Consider the following 21,339-nt stretch of genomic DNA (forward strand, 5'->3'; position numbering starts at 1 on the left):
CTTTAGAAATATAAATGGCTCTGGTATACTTGTTCAAATTTATGTAGATGATATTATATTTGGCTCTATAGATGAAAAACTTTGCAAAACATTTGCCAAATTGATGCAAAGTAAGTATGAAATGAGCATGATGGGAGAACTAACTTACTTTCTTGGTTTACAAGTTAAGCAAGTTAGTGATGGAATATTCATGAGTCAAACCAAATATATTTATGATCTTTTAAAGAAGTTTGATCTAATAGATTGCACATCTCCAAAAACTCCCATGACCACTGCAACTAAACTTGAATTAAACACTAATTAAAAGTCTGTGGATATTTCAAGCTATAAAGGCATGGTTGGCTCAATTCTGTACTTAACAGCTAGTAGGCCAGATATAATTTTTTCTACTTATCTTTGTGCTAGATTTCAGGCTGATCCTAGAGAATCTCATTTAGTAGCTATTAAGAGAATTTTCAGATATCTCAAGGCACACCAAAACTTGGCATTTGGTACCCTATAAAATTCTGGTTTTGATCTAACTGGTTATTCAGATACAGAGTATGCAGGTTGTAAAATAGATAGAAAAATTACAATAGGAACCTGTCAATTTCTGGGAAACAAGCTACTATCTTGGTTCAGTAAAAAGCAAAATTCAGTTTCTACTTTTGTAGCTGAAGTTGAGTATATTGCTGCTGGAAGTTGCTGTGCACAGATTCTATGGATGAAAAACCAATTGTTGGACTATGGTCTGCAAGTGGACAGAATCCCTATTTTCTGTGATAACACAAGTGCAATTGCCATTACTGAAAGTCCAGTACAACATTCAAGAACAAAGCACATAGACATCAAGTACCACTTCATTAGGGAGCATGTAATGAATGGTATTGTGGAACATCGTTTTGTTTTAGGTGAGAAGCAACTTGTAGATATCTTTACCCAACCACTTGATGAATCCACCTTCTCTAGGTTGGTAAGTGAGTTAGATATGCTTAATTACTCTTAAATAATATTTGATAATTTTGCAAGTTGTAATGAAACCAGAGTTAAAATTGATATTTCCTTCTCTTGATAAAATTTTGTCTAAATCAGAATTTGTATCTCGACGGATGTTCATTATCCGTTGAGAATGAATATCCATTGAAACACATCATCCATCGAAGTATCAGTTATTACTCTGGGTACCTTATCATCATCCGTCGAAGTGTCTCAATCTTAGCCGTTGATTCTAGACATTATCCGTCGAATTTACTTATAGCCTGTATGTATATTTCAACGGATAATCTTAGAATTTTGACAGTTTTCTAATTTTTTTAACAACTATTTTGGGCTATTTTGACTGGCTACTTTATTTTACTTTATTACTTTTGACAGTTTATTTCTGAGATGGTATAAGCTAAACTCATTTTTATTCTTTTCTTTTATCATTCTCAAAGCAATTTATCTAACTCTCTTCTTCTCTAAAGTGAATACTTTCTCTCTACAACTAAACACAATCACAACAATGGCACCCGTAGTCAAGATCATGTCCTCAACTGGATTTGTCTATGAAAATAACAACTTTGTGGCTTTGGTGAACAAGCAGATTCCGGCATCTGAAGATTATCATAAGATGATGGACTTCATACTGAATTGCAAATTGAATTATGCCATGCTTGAATCCCCAACCATCTACTGTGAAGTTGTTGAGGAAATTTGGACTACAGCAGTGTTCAACTCCAAGGACAAGACTATTACCTTCACTCTAAAAGGTAATGAACACTTTGTGAACTGTGATGCTATTGAACAATGCTTTAAATTGCCTGAAAATAACAAACTTACTCCACACACTGACACTGATGTGAGTAACATGCTAGTTTCTATAGGCTATGCTCTTGATGTCACTAAGTTAGGTGATTTTAGGAGAATGGGTCTTAGAAAATAATGGAGTTTTCTATGTGATTCATTTATTAAATTATTTTCTGGTAAAATTAGCAATTTTGATGCTGTTACTTATTCACTTGTGCACATGCTTTATCTGTTTCTTAGTGATAAGTACTTTAATTTTAGCACTTCTGTTATCTATGAGATAGGGAGTAAGTTAGGAGATATCAAGAAGAGGTCCAAGAATATTTATTATGCTACATTTTTTATGATGTTAGCTAATTTTGTTTCTGAGGACCTCTCCATTGAGAAACCAACAAACAAGTTAGGGATATATTGCTGACTTGAACAGGGCAAATCATCACAAGGATGTTACACTTGTGTACATGCCAATCATGGAGCTGCCTCAGGTAAGTGAGGTAAATGTTTCTGTCTCTACCACTACTTCTCAACCACCTGTTTTTTTGCCTTCAACTGTGGCAATGGCATCTGTGAATGTGACCAAACAGATGCCTACCCAAGCCACTAAATCAAAATTTCTAAATCAAAATCAAAGAAAGCCCCCTATGGTTTCTCTCAAAAGAAACCAGTTGCAAAATCTACCAAACACCAATAGGGGAGTGTGAAGGAGAGTGTGTTAGGTGAGGGACATGGTGAACATTAAAGAAGCCCTAAGAATAAGGTTGGAGAGGTGATTGAATCCCAGCCTAGCCACACTGCAGTTTCTCAACAAATTGCAGTGATTAATAAGGACCTAAGCTCATTGCTAGTTGCATCCCCCAAAAGGATGTGACTATTGAAGAAAGCTCTCAGCCAAGAGCACATGCCAAGTGGGTAAGGGACACTAGCTCACCCCAAAATTATACCAGAAAGAAGAAATCTAAACACACTGGGGATACACAGGGTACACACACAGTGCCTACTGCAGTCAAAGACTCAGTACAAGCACCATCTCAAAGTCATATTGATATGGCTCCAACAAATGTGGAGTCACAGCCAAAATCTTTAATCATAGAAGCACCTAATACACCAAACTCTCCCATAAATTCTCTAGATGTTGATATGATCAACACATCAATCCCTGATTCTCCTTCTTTAACTCTGTTGGAGAAGCCAAAATCCAGTGCAAGTGAGCATCATCTTTTAGATGATTTGTTGGCTCACTTGCTAATTCTTTCAGGAACTGTTGAGCCATCCGTGTCCAAATTATCATCAATCTGCACAGAGTCTACAATAGTTTCCACTCCAAACTCATTCATTTCATCTATCTCGATGCATATTGTTCATCCGTCGACAAGTGATTGTATCTCGACAGATGTGCTTAACAGTAGTCATCCATTGACACTTAAAACTACTGCTTCAACAGATGTTCCTCATCCGTTGATAATCACTGCACCACTTCAAATCTCACTATTGTCACAAGTGCAGATGATTTAGTAGTAGTGTAATCACTCTTAGGACTGAGGGAAGGGAGTGAATTAAGTGAGAGGTTGAGTTGCTCTTAGGAAAAAGGAGAGGAAAATAGTGAAAACATGCAGGCTATTTCTTCCAGCCTGGCAAAAGTGAGTGAGGGGAGTTCCACCTTAGTAGGTGAAGGTGAGGTGGTGAGCCAAGGGGAGCCCTTGATGCAAGAAAAGATAGAAAACGAGAGAAAAGTAGGTACATCTGAATGGGAAGAGCCCATTGTAAGTGAGTTAATGGATGTCAATGAGGCTGACAAGAAATAGCTAATTCAGCAAGAATATCAAGCTATTTTAGACTCTGTTTCTTTTGAAGCTTAGGCATTTACTCACCCTGTGTCAGCATATCAAGTCCTAGCTGAATAGGACAATGTGGCTATAGAAATGATGCTAAACTTGGTGCATACAACTGCTTAAATACAAAGGGAAAAGGATGCCATCTCAGCCATGCCACCTACAGCTGGTGATGATGTTGATTATGGGATTGGTGGTTCCGAAGAGTTATTTGGAGATGAAGATGATAATGAATAAGATCTAATGGACATGGGGGACAAGCAGGCCCCATCTCAAGATCAAACATTCCAGCTTGGGTGTTCTCTAAAGATTGTGATGAACAACATTTCAAGACTACTCTCTTTCATATCATTCAACAGACTCAGACAACTCTTCAAGCTACAACCAATGCCAACACCAAGAAGCTACTTCAAGCACATTTTAACTCTCTTCAACTGCATCAAATTCAATCTCTTCAACACAAATTGGATGTCACTTCAATTAAAATAAAGATTGACCAAGTCAAGAAGGATGTCTCTGAAAGATTTGATGCTAAATTTCCAAATACAACCATGCTTGACATCAACAAACAATTGAGGAAAAACTCTAATCTTGCAACCAAAGTAGACTCCTTGGATGCAAGACTAAAAGCAGTGGAGGCATCTCTCACTGCCATTCATTTACATCAAGCTCAACAAATTCAGTTGCTTCAAACGCTGGTGGCTGCACAGACTTCTAGCTCCACTCTACTTGATGATAACAAAAAGGGGGAGAAAGATTCAATTGTCCCATTTAGTCAAGGAGAGCCAATAAATGAGGGGGAGAATGTGATAAATGTACAAGTCAGCCAAGTAATTGTTCTAGAAATCACTTTTCCCAAGCCACCAGTCTTGGACAACATTGATCTGATCCAAATAGCAGCTGCCAAGTTGGATTCAAAGTCAAATTTCAAGAAGCTTGATGTTGCAGCAGTTGAGAAGGAATTGGATGACAAATGGAGGAAAATTTATGAAGACATCATAAAGAAATTTGGGCCAATTGAGAAACCAGACAAGACTTTTCATCACTACTCTCAAGTCAAGCAAATCTCTGTGAATGAAATGAGTCTAGGTAGTTTGGAAAAGGGCCAACCTTCATGCATAAAGTCTCTAAAGGCCAATCTGGTTTTGAAGCCTAAGAAGAACTATCCAAAGTCATCAGACAGATATCCTGTGGATCTTATGTTTGAGACTCCAAGGCCAGATGAAAAGAAGCTGTTGGCAAGGTCCATTGCATTCTTCAAAGATCCAACTGATTCAGTGCTGAAAAGAAGAATTGCCAAGATCTACATGAATAGTAAAGAAATCTGTGTGGTGGCTGGACACCCTCAGTTTGCGGAAGCTAAAAGAGAAGAAAAAGAAAGAATCAAGCAAGAAAAGAAGCATGCTGCTTTAGATGTTAAAAAGCTCAAACAAAAGAAAAAGCAAGCTGCTATCTTGGCCAAACTTCAAGCTGTGAAAACTGCAACTGAGATTTCTGAGAAACCACCTGTGATAACTGAAGCTCAAGATCAAAAAATGCCCATTGAACCTCAAGAGAAAAGAAAGTTCATATATAAGCTCTATTCCAAAAGAAAACTGAACTTCAGTGATGAGGAAATGGAAGACTACATTCCCAAACAGTCTACAACTTCAACTCAAACATCCAAGCCCTCAGTGGTACATGAGGAATTTAAGGTGGATCCAATAAAGAATTTTTATGGTGAGCCTCTAGTTCTCAAGGATGAGCCAATAGACTGGGAAAGTTTGCCTATACATGTGCTTAACTTACCAATCTTCAACAAGGCAAAGAAGACAAAGATTAGAGCAATCGAGAAGGTCAAGCCCGTGACTCTAAGAACCAAAACCTTAGCCAAAGCTCAACTAACTATCAATAAGAGAGATCTTCTATATATCTGTGACATCAAGGAATTTTCAGATATAAATCTCTACTTGGATGAAATGGAAGAAGTAAGAGGGATTGATGCTCACAGACATCTCCCTGAAAGGCTGGTATTCAAGTACAAAGGTGGTAAATAGATCATATGGCCTCTTCACAAGATTCTCCAAGAAAGTTGTAATGTTTTGATCAAGATCTTCTCATCATTCAAGAAAAACTTTGGATTCAATGTGACAGCCAAGAAATTGGTTCTAAAGAAGATAGAAGAACTGAGGAGCAGAAGAGCCTCAAATGCACTTCCAAAAACTCTAACAAGTCCCTTCATAGGAAGTACAGTGCACTTGAGGCCTTACTGGCTGAAGGAAATTCTACTGAAAATACAAGAAAAGCTAGATCTGTCAAATGCTGAAGAATTTGAATTCCACGGGCAGCTCCAAAAATAAATAGATGAAAACAACCAGAAGCCGGGGAAGAAACCAAGACAATCAAGGAAATAGAAAACATCAGCTCAGACTAGAGGAGCACCTTGATAATGATTGTGAGAACTCTTTGCACACTTTACTTTGTTCAATTTTCAATAAACATGTAGTACTTATCAATTTTATCTACTATATTTCAATCTGTACATTTAGGGTATTTTGTTATCCTCAAGTTTCTCTTAATTTATGGCTATAATTCCAGTAGACATAAATTGGGGGAGATTGTTAGGAATATGTTGTGGACTTGATGATAAGTTAAACAAAAGACCTTAGTAGATTTAACTTAGTGATTTTGTAGCTTTCAACGGATGATCATTTCAACATCCGTTGAAAGAGTAGCTTATGTACAATAAGTCAGTAACACATTTATGCATACTTAAACAGCTTAGTGAACTATATCTTTGAGAAAAGTTTAAGTCATGTTCACTACTAGATTGATATGCAAGATAGTTTGGTGAATTGTAAATATATGATCCCTTGTAATCTTGTATAAATGAAATGGAGTTAACTATCAAGAAAACAGTCTCAACGGATAAGTTATAAAGCTTCAACGAATGATTAGTCAAGCCTCAACGGATGCTCAGATAAGGCTTCAACAGATGATCAACTATAGCTTCAATGGATGATTCAATGAAGTCTTAACGGATGTTTAAATACAAAAGAGCAGTTGATAGTGACTTGACAGTCACATGAGTTGATTGTATGCAAATGGAATGTGGCAGCCTAATTACAGGTTTTAGAGAACAAAAAAGCATTACCATTTTCATGCAATTAAGAAGATTATTCAAAGATGATGAATAGAGTAATGTAGCAGCATGAAGTTAGACTATAATTCATTTTTTTTGTTTTATTGTCTTGTCTTACTATCATGTGACTTGGTGATATATAAACCAAGAAGAAGCAAGTAGAACTAAGTAACTAAGAAAGCTTATTTTCCAGAGAAATAGATAAGGTTGTATCTATTAAGAATTTCTTTATAAGTTTATTTGTTCACTTGTAAGCAGCTGTGTGCTATTCAAGGTATCACAGAGTTCTCAATCTGATATATATATATATATATATATATATATATATATATATATGGTCGATACATTCAAATCCACCAGAAAGTTTTAAAGCTTTGTGTTCTTTTACTTGGTGTTTTGATTTCTATTATTCTTCCATTCCGCACTACTGCAAATCAAACACTATTATATATATTAAGTTAAAACATCTTTAAAATCTCAAAAAGAAGCAAAAATTACATTCAACCCCCCTTCTGTAATTCTTGTTGTATTGTTTGGGAATAACAAATTGGAATGTTAAATTCTTCATCCTAAGGCAAGAACTCAGCTAATGTGTTGTAGCAGATTAATTTCTAGCAAATCAAAATTAATTGATTTTATTAGAAATTAACTGAAATATGAATTATAAATATTTCAGAAATCTCTGCATATTTATTTTTCAAAAGTTCAAAATTCAGCTTGGAAATTTCAAATTCTAAGTAAACTATCTGGATGTTGATTTACATTTTAATATGTAAAATTAACACAAGGTAGAATCAAAGTGATCAAAAGTATATAGAGAACTCAGTTCTCGATAAGTCTAATTGACTTATCGACAAGTCATTTAAAGACTTCTCGAGTGAGTTATCGATAAGTCAATTTACTGACTTCTCGAGTGACTTCTCGATAAGCTTTATTATGACTTATCGATAAGTCATTGTAGAGTTCTCTATAAGTGTTAACTCACAGAGTTCTCTACAAGTATAACTTTAGACTTATAAATAACTAAGAACTGATATAATTTAATCCAATAAATTATTTTGGTAAAACACTTTTGGCAAAATTATTCTAATTTTATTTTGATTTATTCAAATAAAAATTGGAAACAATTCAGTCCATTTTTGGACAAACTAGGTATTTATTTGACATCTCGATAAGTTTATTTTTAGTTCTCTACAAGAATAAAATAAAATGAACTATCGATATGTTTTTCACTTCCTAAAATGACTTCTCGATAGACAAACTCCAAACGTCTATTTCTAAGTTCTCGACAAGTCATTCACTTTTACTATAATTACCCAGGCATCTCGATACACATATACTTACGCCTTCGAGAACTCTAAGTGACCTAGCCTTTTCAATTTCAAACCGATTTCTCTCTCGTTTCAAGCTCTTTCTCACTTATTTTTTTTACCCATTCACTCTTACCCAACAACAATGGCACTCAATATTGTTAGAGCTGTAATCCCAAAGAAAGGAATTAACTATATTGCTTTCACTGATGCTAATCAAGCCCCTGACAGTTTCAAGGGGTTTGTGAAATTTTTGTCTAAATCCTATCTTGCAGGTGCTTTGACTGCTAACCCAGTCCTATACTTGGATGTTCTGCATGAATTCTGGACAACAACAGTGGTGAAAACTATTATCCATGACAACTCTGTGTCCTTGGTGGTAACTTGCTCAATTGGAGGCTAACAGATAGAGTTGAATGAGCAAGATGTAAATACAACTTTGGGTCTTCCAACTGCAAATCTAGTGGAGGTACCAACATAGGATGAACTAGCTGAGTTCATGGATTTCATCAATTATGGTGGAAGAATCAACCTGTCAAGCTTGAACAGAACAAACCTAAGGAAGGAATGGACCTTTGTGTTTGATTCTATAATAAGGGCCTTTACATGCAGGAAGACAGGATATGACAACATCTCAAGTATGGTGCAGAAGCTGGTGTTCTCAATAGCCCACAACAGACACTTGAATGTTGGTCTATTGATCCTGAAAGAACTTGCAACCAGGCTCACCATGCCCCAATCTGCTAGAGGTAAGGAAATTTTCTTTCCTAGATTTATTATGTCTACCTTAAATCATAAGGTACCAAACATACATTTGTTGAATGATATAGACAACACTAAAATAGGCAATTATAAGGAAGTGTCCAAAATTATCGTTGCTTCACTTACTACAAAGAATAATGTAAATGTGAGTCTGAAAATCACTTCATTCATGATGGAGAGGTTTAAGACTTACCCTTACCCTATGCCTGATATGAGATCAAATGCTCAACAGGGGCCTTCCCAAGCTGAGACCACTTCTTCAAAACAAATAATAGCTAGGAAACCAACCACTTCATCCTCTCAAAAAGGATGAAGTGAGTAAAAAGAAGAGAAAGGAGATAACCCTTACTTTATTAAATGAGAGTGGTGATGAACAAACACCAACAGAGTCACCTTTGGTCAGAAAAAGAAAGAAGGCTAAGAAAACTGAGTTGACCACTCAAGCCACCTCTGTATCCTCCCAAAAGGATGCAGTTGTACAAATGGGTCAAAACAGATTCTAGAGACATCCTCTCAAAATGATGTTTCTATTAAACAGAGCATTCTCCCCAATGTATCTTGTAATGAGTCTGCACCTGCACTAGATCCAATTCTAGTGTATGAAAGAAGAAATAAGGATGGCACACACAGTGAGAGCACATCTTTTGAAGCTCCCTCATTCACTCAGGGGAGCTGCCAACACTCACTCATGATAAAATTCTACTTATCTCACAAATTTCTTCTTCTCATAATGTGCTTGAATTTAATTCTCAAGTACAACCCCATTCAAGTGACTTGGTTCAAGAAACCTTGCTCACCACCCAGACACCTCATTCGGATGGTGAGAGGCTACTAGCTGGGGTAGACCTTGATGACACCATCAAAACCATGGGTGATTCATCAGTTTTTACTGAAAACCCCATGGAGGTCTCAAATGCACCTTCATGTGCAAATCAGTCTTCACAGACTGTTAGGTTTGAGGGTAGTACTCCTGAGAGGGAGCTATCTAAATCCTCTCCAATTTAATTGATAGTTCATATTCCAGGAACAACTCCCCTCAAAACCCTAGCAAAAATTACATTAGCAATTGATACTAGAAGTACAATTGCCAATGATCCTGTCATAGAGGAGGCAAGTATAGCACATTTAAGTGACAGTGTGGTGCAATACACATAAGGATTTGAGGCTGTTGCAAATGAAAGTAGCACAGTCAAATCCCCTCCAATTCAATTGGAGGTTCCCATAACTGGTGAGGAACAATACCCTGTCAAAATCACAGTGCAAACTGTGAGTTCAACTGTGACTCCTATCACAGGTGTTCCCGGCTCCTCACATAAGGATTTGAGGCTGTTGCAAATAAAATTATTCGTATTTCAAATACCCTTTATTTTTGAATTTTTGATTTTTCACAATTTTTGGGGAATTTTGACATTAAGTTTGTATTTTATCATTTTTAAAATTATTCCCCGTAATTATTATTTTGGGGCCCTAATTAATATAATTAGGGGATAAAAACACCCTTAATTTATTTTGGGATATAATATCTGTAAAAATATAAATACCAGCCATTTATTTATTTATTTATTATTTTTATAAAATTTTCAGAAAAATCATAAAATCAAGAACAGTTTTTGGGGGTGAAAATTTCTGCAGCAACTTCAATCACGATCTTTGATCGATCCAGTAAACCAAATCAGACGTTATGGTAGTCAAAATCATCCTCTCGACGAGAGCTTTCTATTGATATTAACATCTTGATTTGAGGTATAGTAATTCGAAAAATCGAATTTTAAGCTTTTGTTCTTGAAATCGTTTTTGGATTTTGAGTGATTATTGATTGTTTTTGTTGTTGCAAATAGCTTTAGGATGATTAGTAGAATCGATTTGTGTGTTTATTTTAATTGTTTTAGTTCGAAATTGATTAATTCGAGTTTTAAGTTTTTAGATATTTTTGATTCGAATTTGTGATTTAAACATGATGTTCTGGGTAATTTTAATGAGGGGGATAGTTTTGTAATCAATCTGAGCTTTGATTTGGTACTGGAAGTATTGAATTTGGTTAAGAAACGTGTGGATTAGTAATTTTCCGGTTAGCTCGCCGGAGTAGGCTCAGATTTTGGCCGGATAAATCAATCGGCGTGATGTTTGTATCAGTCGTTTCCAGTTGAAACCAGAGGGAAATGGATTCGTTTGAGCATGGGAAAAGGCCACCGAAGTCCGGCGATGAACCACTGGATTCTAGGTTCTTTCCGGTGAGTTCATCACCGACCCGACTAAGTTCTTGGAGACCCGTTTGGGTCCAAGACTTAACCCGGGTTTGATCCCCGAAACCCTAACCCCCAATCCCCAATTCTGTTTCCCAGTTTTTAATTTTAAAAATATTTCAAAAATCCTTTTTCCTATTTTCAAAAATTATTTTATTTATTTCTAAAAATCATTTAATAGTTATTCTAAATACTAAAAATTATTTTCTTAATTATTTTAAATTCCTAAAATTATTTTCTTTTATTATTCTCAAAAAAAAATCTAATTTGATTTAATTATTTATAATTTGATTTTAGTTAATTATTTATGGATTTAATTAATTGATTAATTGATTTAATCAATTAATTTTATTTATAAATAGTTAAATAAATATAAATTATTTATAATAAATTCAAATAATTCCTAAAATTATTTTTAAGCTTTTAAAATTATATTTTGGTATTTAAAAATTAATTAATATTATTATTAATTGATTTAATTCTATTTATTTCTTATTTTATTCATAATAATTAAACCGTTCGTCCGTTTAATACGAAACGAACGCATATAGACTCAGAAAATTAGTACGCTTTTAATAAAAATACTTTTAAGTCCTAATTTCTTTTGTATTGCAAGGACATTTGATTTGTGTATCAGTTTGACTTGGTATTTAATCGGTAAATGCTAATATTGACCTAATTTTAATTCTGAACGCACTGAGACATATCTTTTAATGATCTGACTTATGTGATACATGAATTATGTGATTACGTGTTATATGAATACCATGATTACGTGCTATGTGATATGCATGCTATTTGCTTACAGTTTTAAAATGCCATGTTTAGTTATAAACGATCGGGTAGATGTCAAGACGTATAGTTACGTCGATTGAGTTTGGTTCTGTCAATTAAGATAGTCCTTTTGTTTATAGAATCGAGTAGCAAGGAGTGTATTCAAGTTTTAGACGGAGATAGTAGCCAGCAGCTATAAGCAAACTTATAGTAAGAGGTTATCGAGCATACCAGGCAAGTACCCCTATCTTCAATTTATCGTTCAAGTGATGTTTATTTTGAATCATGTTATGCAAGTATTTATATCTTCACTTATCATTTAAGTGATATTGACTCTGAACCTTATTCTTTCAATTTCCATACTATTCTAAGTCAGAATAGTTAAATGTTTTATATTGCGCTACAAATTACTCCATACAGTAAATATTTGAATTGAGATTAGTGAATAACTAATTGTTCTAGTTATTTCGCCATCGATTGTTGAGATAGCTCTGGACCATGAGAAATGGGGAGTTATATTATTAAGGATGTCATTTGATTCGGCTCCTTTGATCAAAATGTTTTATGAATTGGATGAATGGTAAGTGACCGGGACGGACGGTCCAACGGAGGGCTATTTCTATGTGTTATATAAAATATTATGACATAATTTGTGACACAAGCAGATATATTGCCTTTTTATTTGAGTAATCATGTTTTGGGGACATGTTTCTATATATCATGACCTTGCGCTATCACACGGGCTGATCAACATGTGATAGTACGTCCGTCGAAGTTAGATTCCAGTCTAATGTTTATTGCTGATAGCTTGTGAAGTTTTTGTTATTGATAAAATATTACTGATTTTATCCTCTTGTTCGGTTATTATCAAAATGTGGTTTATCATTTCAAGCACATTTTATACTGCTTGCTGAGCATTTCTTTCGCTCATACTTGTTTATCAATATAATCTTTCAGCTAAGCCAGAGCAGGCTTGAGTTTCAGGTTTGATCAGAAATCGAGAGCTTGTAGATAGTTGGGTGTGTTTTTCAGGTAGACGGTTTTGGGACGCTTGAATAAGTTTAGAGGTTTGTAATAAAGTTTGAATAATCTGTAAAACTAATTAGAATTATGGTTTGTAATAACAGTTGGTTTGTATTAGTGCATGTTCCATACTATAACATGTGATCGATCCAGATCATATAAGGGGTCATATGTATTATACTATTCCGTTGTGATTATTTTATTATAGTTTAGTGGCTAGTGACCCCCAAATCTAGACCCCGGGTTTGGAGGGCGTCACATTTCTCCCCCTTTTTATTATCATAAAGTATAGTGGAGGTATAAGTTTGTGTAACTACGAGCTTTTGAAGCAATTGGGTTTGTTGTGCTTGATGTAAATGAATAGCTGTGAGAGAGGCTTCTACAGCTTTCAGTCCTGTATCCAGTGAATCCATTTTAGTTGCAAGATTAGAATAATTCCTTAACTGTCTGTTGATGTCATGCAGTATTGTATTTGGAAATTTAGCATCCAATCTTTCAGAGACATCCTTCTTGATAAGGACAATCTCTGTTTTGATAGAAGTGACATCCTGATTGTGTTGAAGAGCTTGTATTTGATGTAGTTGTAGAGAGTTCAGGTGTGCCTGTAGAAGCTTCTTGGTGCTAGCATTAGTGGTGGCTTGAAGAGCAGTGTGTGTTTGTTGAATAATGTGAAAAAGAGTAGTCTTGAAATATTGCTCATCACACTGTATAGAAAACACCCAAGGTGAAATGTTTGATCTAGAGCTAGGGACTGCTTCTTCCCCTATGTCCATCAACTCTTCTCTATCACCATCCTCATCTCCAAAGAACTCTTCCAAATCACCAGTTCCATAATCAACATCGTCACCAGCTGTAGATGACATGGCTGTGATAGCATCCTTTGCATTGGAACAGTTGTATGTATCAAGTTTAGCATCCTTTATGCAGCCACATTGTCCTGTTCAGCTAGAACTTGATATGATGACACAGGGTGAGTAAATGCCTCAGCTTCAAAATAAACAGAGTCTAAAACAGCTTGATATTCTTGCTGAATTAGCTGTCCCTTATCAGCCTCATTGACATTCATTAACTCACTTACAATGGGCTCTTCCTATTCAGTTGTACATGCTTTTCTCTCATTTTCTCTCTATCCTTGCATCAAGGGCTCCCCTTGGTTCACCACCCTCACCTTCACCTACTAAGGTGGAACTCCCCTCACTCACTTTTGCTAGGCTGGAAGAAATAGCTTGCATTTGTTCACTCTTTTCCTCTTCTTTTTCCTCAGAGCAACTCAGCCTCTCACTCAGTTCACTCCATTCCCTCAGTCCTAAGAGTGATTATACTACTACTAAGTCATCTGCACTTGTGACAATAGTTGAGATTTGAGGTGGTGCAGTGACTGTCAACGGATGAGAAACATCCGTTAAATCAGTAGTTTTAAATGTCAACGGATGACTAATGTTAAGCACATCCGTCGAAGGACAATCACTTGTCAGGGGATGAACAATATCCGTCGAAATAAAAGAAATAAATGAGTTTGCATTAGAGACTACCGTTGAATCTATGGGTATTGATTTGAGATTTTGCACAGATATTTCAGTAGACTCCGAAAGAAATGGCAAGTGAGCCAACAAATCATCTAAAAGATGATGCTCACTTGCTCAGATTTTTGGCTTCTCCAAGGCAGTTAAAGATGGAGAATTTGGAATATATGAATGAATCATATCTACATCCTGTGAGTGTGTGGGTGACTTTGGTGTATTAGGTGCTTCTATGATTAAAGATTTTGGCTGTGACTCCACATTTGTTGGAGCCACATCAAGCTGACTTTATGATGATGCATGTACTGAGTCTTTGACTATAGTAGGCACTGTGTGTGCACCCTCTGTATCCCCAGTTTGTTTGGATATCTTCTTTATGGCATAAGTTTGGGGTGAGCTAGTGTCCCTTATCCTCTTGGCTTATGCTCTTGGCTGAGAGCTTTGTTAAATAGTTACATCCTTTTGGGAGGATGCAACTAGTAGTGAGCTATTGTCCTTATTAATCACTGCAGTTTGTTGGGAAAGTGCAGTGTGGCTAGGCTGGGAATCACTCACCTCTCCAACCTTATTCTTAGGGCTTCTTTGATGTTCACCCTGTCCCTTACCTAACCCACTCTCCTTCACACTCCCCTCTTGGTGTTTGGTAGATTTTGCTGGTTTCTTTTGAGAGAAACCAGAGGGGGCTTTCTTTGATTTTGATTTAGAAATTTTTGGTTTAGTGGCTTGGGTAGGCATCTGTTTGGTCACATTCACAGATGCCATTGCCACAGTTGAAGGCAAAAAAATAGGTGGTTGAGAAGTATTGGCAGAGACAGAAACTGTTACCTCACTTACCTGAGGTAGCTCCATGATTGGCATGTAGACAAGTATAACATCCTTGTGATGATTTTCCCTGTTGAAGTCAATAATAATTCTCCTCTCTTGGACCCAACAATCTAACTTGTTTGTTGGGTTCTCAATGATGAGGTTCTCAGAAATAAAATTAGCTAGCATCATGAAAATCTAGCATAATAGATATTCTTAGACCTCTTCTTAATATCCCCTAATTTACTCCCTATCTCAAAGATAACAAAAGTGCTAAAATTAAAGTACTTATCACTAAGAAGCATATAAAGCATGTGCACAAGTGAATAAGTAACAGCATCAAAATTGCTAATTTTACTAGAAAATACTTTAATAAATGAATCACATAGAAAACTCCATTCTTTTCTAAGACCCATTCTCCTAACATCACCTAACTTAGTGGCATCAAAAGCATAGCCCATAGAAACTAGCATGTTACTCACATCAGTGTCAGTGTGTGTAGCATGTGTGTTATTTTCAGGCAATTTAAAGCACTTTTCAATTACATCACAGTCGATACAGTTTTCATTAACTTTGAGAGTGAAGGTAATAGTCTTATCATTGGAGTTGAACACTGCAGTAGTCCATATTTCCTCAACAACTTCACAGTAGATGGTTGGGGATTAAAGCATGGCATAATTCAATTTGCAGTTTATCATGAAGTCCATCATCTTATGATAATCTTCAGATGCCGGAATCTGCTTGTTCACCAAAGCTACAAAGTTGTTCTTTTCATAGATAAAGCCAGTTGAGGACATAAGCTTGACTATTGGTGCCATTGCTGTGATTGAGTTTAGTTGCAGAGAGAGAGAGTATTTGCTTTGGAGAAAAAGAGAGTTATATAAATTGCTTTGAGAATGATAAAAGAAAAGAATAAAAAATGAATTTTGGTTTTATACCATTTCAGAAATAAACTGTCAAAAGTAATAAAGTAAAATAAAGTAACCAATCAAAATAGCCCAAAATAGCCGTTACAAAAATTATAAAACTGTCAAAATTCCAACATTATTCGTTAAAATATACATACAGGCTGTAAGTAAATTCGAGGGATAATGTTTAGAATCAACAGCTAAGATTGAGACACTTCGACAGATGATAATAAAATACCCAGAGTAATAATTGATACTTCGACGGATGATGTGTTTCAACAGACATTCATTCTCAACGGATAATGAACATCCGTCGAGATACGAATTCTGATTTAGTCAAAATTTTATCAAGAGGAGGAAATATCAATTTTAACTCTGGCTTCATTATAACTTGCAAAATTATCAAATATTATTTAAGAGTTATTAAGCATACTTAACTCATTACCAACCTAGAGAAGGTGGATTCATCAAGTGGCTTGGTAAAGATATCTGTAAGTTGCTTCTCACTTGGAACAAAATGAAGTTCCACAGTACCATTCATTACATGCTCCCTGATGAAGTGGTACTTGATGTCTATGTGCTTTGTTCTTGAATGTTGTACTGTATTTTCAGTGATGACAATTGCACTTGTATTATCACAGAAAATAGGAATTCCGTCCACTTGGCGACCATAGTCCAACAGTTGATTTTTCACCATAACATTTGTGCATAACAACTACCAGCAGCAATATATTCAGCTTCAGCTGTAGAAGTTGAAACTGAATTTTGCTTTTTACTGAACTAGGATACTAGCTTGTTTCCGAGAAATTGACAGGTTCCTGTTGTACTTTGTCTATCAATTTTGCAACCTGCATAATCTGCATCTGAATAACCAGTTAGATCAAAATCAGAATATCTAGGGTACCAAATGCTAAGTTTTGGTGTTCCCTTGAGATATCTAAAAATTCTCTTAATAGATACTAAATGAGATTCTCTAGGATCAGCCTGAAATCTAGCACAAAGACAAGTAGCAAATATTATATCTAGCCTACTAGTTGTTAAGTACAGAAGTGAGCCAACCATGCCTCTATAGCTTGAAATATCCACAGACTTTTCAGTAGTGTTTAATTCATGTTTGGTTGCAGTGGCCATGAGAGTTTTTGCAGATGTGCAATCCATTAGATCAAACTTCTTTAAAAGATCATAAATATATTTGGTTTGACTAATGAATATTCCATCACTAACTTGCTTAACTTGTAAACCAAGAAAGTAAGTTAGTTCTCCCATCATGCTTATTTCATACTTACTTTACATCAATTTGGCAAAATTTTTGCAAAGTTTTTCATATGTAGAGTCAAATATAATATCATCTACATAAATTTGAACAAGTATACTAGAGACATTAACATTTCTAAATAATAAGGTTTTGTCAACAGTACCTCTTGTGAAGTGATTTTCTAAGAGAAACTTTAACAAAGTATCATATCAGGCTCTAGGTGCTTGCTTCAATCCATAAAGTGCTTTCAAAAGATAGTAGACATATTCTAGAAAATTTGGATTTTCAAACCAGGAGGCTGACTGACATAGACTTCCTCCTCCAAGTCTCCATTCAGAAAGGCACTTTTGACAACCATTTGATAGACTTTGAAATTGGCATTGGCTGCATAGGCTAAGAAAATTCTGATGGCTTCAAGTCTTGCAACAGGAGCAAAAGTTTCATCAAAATCCATTCCTTCTTGTTGACAGTAGCCCTTAGCAACCAATCTAGCTTTGTTCCTGACAACTATGCCATTTTCATCCATCTTATTTCTGAATACCCACTTGGTGTCAATTGGATTCTTTCCTTTAGGCTTGGGTACCAGCTTCCATACCTTGTTCCTTTCAAATTGGTTTAGCTTTTCCTGCATAGCTAAAACCCAATCAGAATCCAACAGAGCTTCTTCTACCTTCTTTGGTTCTTCCTTAGAAAGAAAGCTGCTACACAGACATTCTTCTTGAGTTGTTTTCCTTGTTTGAACTCTAGAAGATGTATCACCAATAATGAGCTCAAAAGGGTGATCTCTAGTCCATTTTCTCTGTTGTTGTAGATTAGCTCTAGATGAAGAAGTCTCATTCTTGTCTTGATGATTAGTAGAGTTTTAATGATCAGAAACTCCCCCTGAGTTTATGGATCTTTGACTTGAAGAAGGGGTTCTTTCTGATTGTGATCTTACTTGACTCCCAAATCCTATCAAAGTATCAAAGAATGTTGTTCTTTCCCTGTTGACAGATGATGTTCTTTCCCTGTCGACGGATGATGTAGATTGTAATTCGATGGATGATGCACTTGGTCTTTTGACGGATGTTGAGTTATATGCTTCATTAGTAATAGACTTTTCTGCATTGTCCTTGGATATTGATTCTTGATCACTATCATATCACTATCTTCATATATCATCTCCACATTGTCAAATTTGAGGCTCTCATGGAAATCTCCATCTTGTAGTCCTTCAATCTTTTTATCATCAAACACAACATGTACTGATTCCATAACAATGCTGGTTCTTAGATTTTAGACTCTCTATGCTTTTCCAACAGCATATCCAACAAAAATTCCTTCATCTGCTTTGGTATCAAACTTTCCACGTTGATCAGTTTGATTTCTTAAGATATAGCATTTACAGCCAACGACATGTAAGAAATTTAGAGTTGGCTTCCTATTCTTGAACAACTGATAAGGAGTCATGCATTTGGCTTGATTAACCAAAGAAATATTCTGAGTGTAGTATGCAGTATTCATAGCTTCAGCCCAAAAATATGTTGGTAACTTTGATTCTTCAAACATTGTCCTTGCAGCTTCAATAAGAGATCTGTTTTTCCTTTCCACAACTCCATTTTGTTGTGGAGTTCTAGCTGCAGAAAACTCATGCATAATCCCATTCTCTTCACAAAATTATCTCATAACAGAATTCTTGAACTCATTTCCATTATCACTCCTGATTCTTCTTACTTTGAAGTCAGGATGATTGTTGACTTGCCTTATGTGATTGATGATGATTTCACTAGCTTCATCTTTGGATTTTAGAAAATATCTCCAAGAGAACTTTGAGAAATCATCTACAATAACTAGGCAATATCTTTTCCTAGAGATGGACAACACATTGACTGGTCCAAACAAATCCATGTGCAACAGTTGCAAAGGTTCTTCAATTGTTGAATCAAGCTTCTTTCTAAATGATGCTTTAATCTGCTTTCCTTTCTGGCAGGCATCACACAATCCATCCTTAGTAAACTCCACTTGAGGAATACCTCTGACCAATTCTTTCTTGACTAGCTCTTTCATGGTTTTGAAGTTTAGATGAGACAGCTTCTTGTGCCATAGCCAACTTTCATCTTGACTTGCTTAGAAGATAAGTTATTGATTCTGCATTTAATGAGTTGAAATCAGCTAGGTAGACATTTCCTTTTCTCACTCCAGTGAGAACCACTTTGTTGCTCTTCTTGTTGGTCACAACACAGGCTTTAGAATTGAAAGTGACTGAGTTGCCCTTATCACAAAGCTGGCTGATACTCAACAAATTATGCTTGAGTCCATCCACTAGGGCAACCTCTTCAATGATGACATTATCCTTTAAAATCAAGCCATATCCCACAGTATAACCCTTGTTATCATCTCCAAAAGTAATACTTGGGTCAGCTCTTTCCTTGAACTCAGTGAGCAGGGTAGAATCTCTAGTCATGTGCCTTGAGCAACCATTGTCTAGATACCAAAGATTCTTTCTATTTCCCTACACACATCAAAATCAAATCAAGTTAATTTTGGTACCCAAGTTTCCTTGGGTCCTGCCTTGTTAGCCTTTTTCTTTGGTTTCTTAGGTTTGACCTCATTTGACTTGGGGATTTCGGATTCATCCTTAGTCATTTGAGTTGGACCTTTGAAACCAGCCATTAAAACAAAATTATCATGCACATTTTGTTTTACATGAAAAGGCATGCTATTTGCAAACATGTTATTCCAGTAAGGCATACTAAATGGCATTTGAGGCATACTAAATGCAGCATAATAAGGATTATGTGCAAATGGCATATTATCAAATTGTGCATTCTTATTCTGAGCAGGCATAGCTTTCATAGGCATGGCAATCATGCTGGGAAAAGAAGAAGGTGCAGACATGAGAGTAGGCATAATATTCTTGCAATTAACGGACAAATGATTAACACTACCACACTTAACACAGATTTTTCTTGGTGTTTATTTATCAGGTGTGTAGTTGTTATGTTTGTTAATTCCTACCTTCCCATTCCTATTATTTTTCTTTTTAGAATCCGTTTTAACCTCAATCTTTTCTAATCTGTCATTCATTTGCTTGATAGACAGATGCCCAACATTAACTCTCTTTTCTTTTCTCACTTGACTTGATTCTCCTAGAACAAAGTTTTTAGAAACTAATACATATTTCTCATTCAACTTAGCTAGCTTGGCTTTGCTAACTGGCTTTTTCTCGGTCGACGGATGTGGTTCCTGATCTTTCGACGGATAGTCCATTTGGTCTTTCGACGGATAACATTCATCATCCGTCGACTCCACATCCGTTGAAAGTCCTTCAATCAAATTGGACTCAAGCTTCTCTTTACTCTTTTTCCAGGCTGCACCACAAAAGGACTCCATACCTTGAACTTTAGTGATTTGAGCATGAACATCTCTAGATGATTTCCATGCCTTGATCACTTCCTGTTCTCGTTCAAGCTGCTTCATTAAAATCTCTTCTTTCGACAAGGACTCAGTTAATTCATCCTTAGCAATTTTACATTCAATTCTCAATTTTTCAAATTCAATAAATTAAGACTCTAGCACATTATTCCTCTCACTTAAAAACAAATTGTTTTCTTTAATTTTAACATTTTCCTTAGTGAGGGGCTTAAGTGTAACACGCAGGTGATATAATTCAGTAGACATGTCATTTATTGTATCATTACACTCAACTTTAGATAAATGTGCTAGGTTAGTGGTGATTACCTGATTGCTTGATGAACTGGTCTCTGTTTCATCTGATTTGGCCATTAGGGCTAGATTGACATAGCTTGTTTCTTCATCCTCATCCAATCCATCTGCGGCCCAGTCATTCTCCTGTGTGATGAAAGCCCTTCCCTTTTGCTTGAGCAACTCATAGTATTTCTGCTTATAATCAATAGGCTCAAACTTCTTTTTGCTGGAATCAGACTTTCTACACTCACTGGCAAAATGACCTACCAAGCCACACTTGAAACACTTGAATTTTGACTTATCAACCATGTTTCTGTTTGTCTTGGATGCTCCAAA

This window comes from Apium graveolens, chromosome 4 (assembly GCF_009905375.1).
Source record: "Apium graveolens cultivar Ventura chromosome 4, ASM990537v1, whole genome shotgun sequence".
Classification (NCBI taxonomy): Eukaryota; Viridiplantae; Streptophyta; class Magnoliopsida; order Apiales; family Apiaceae; genus Apium; species Apium graveolens.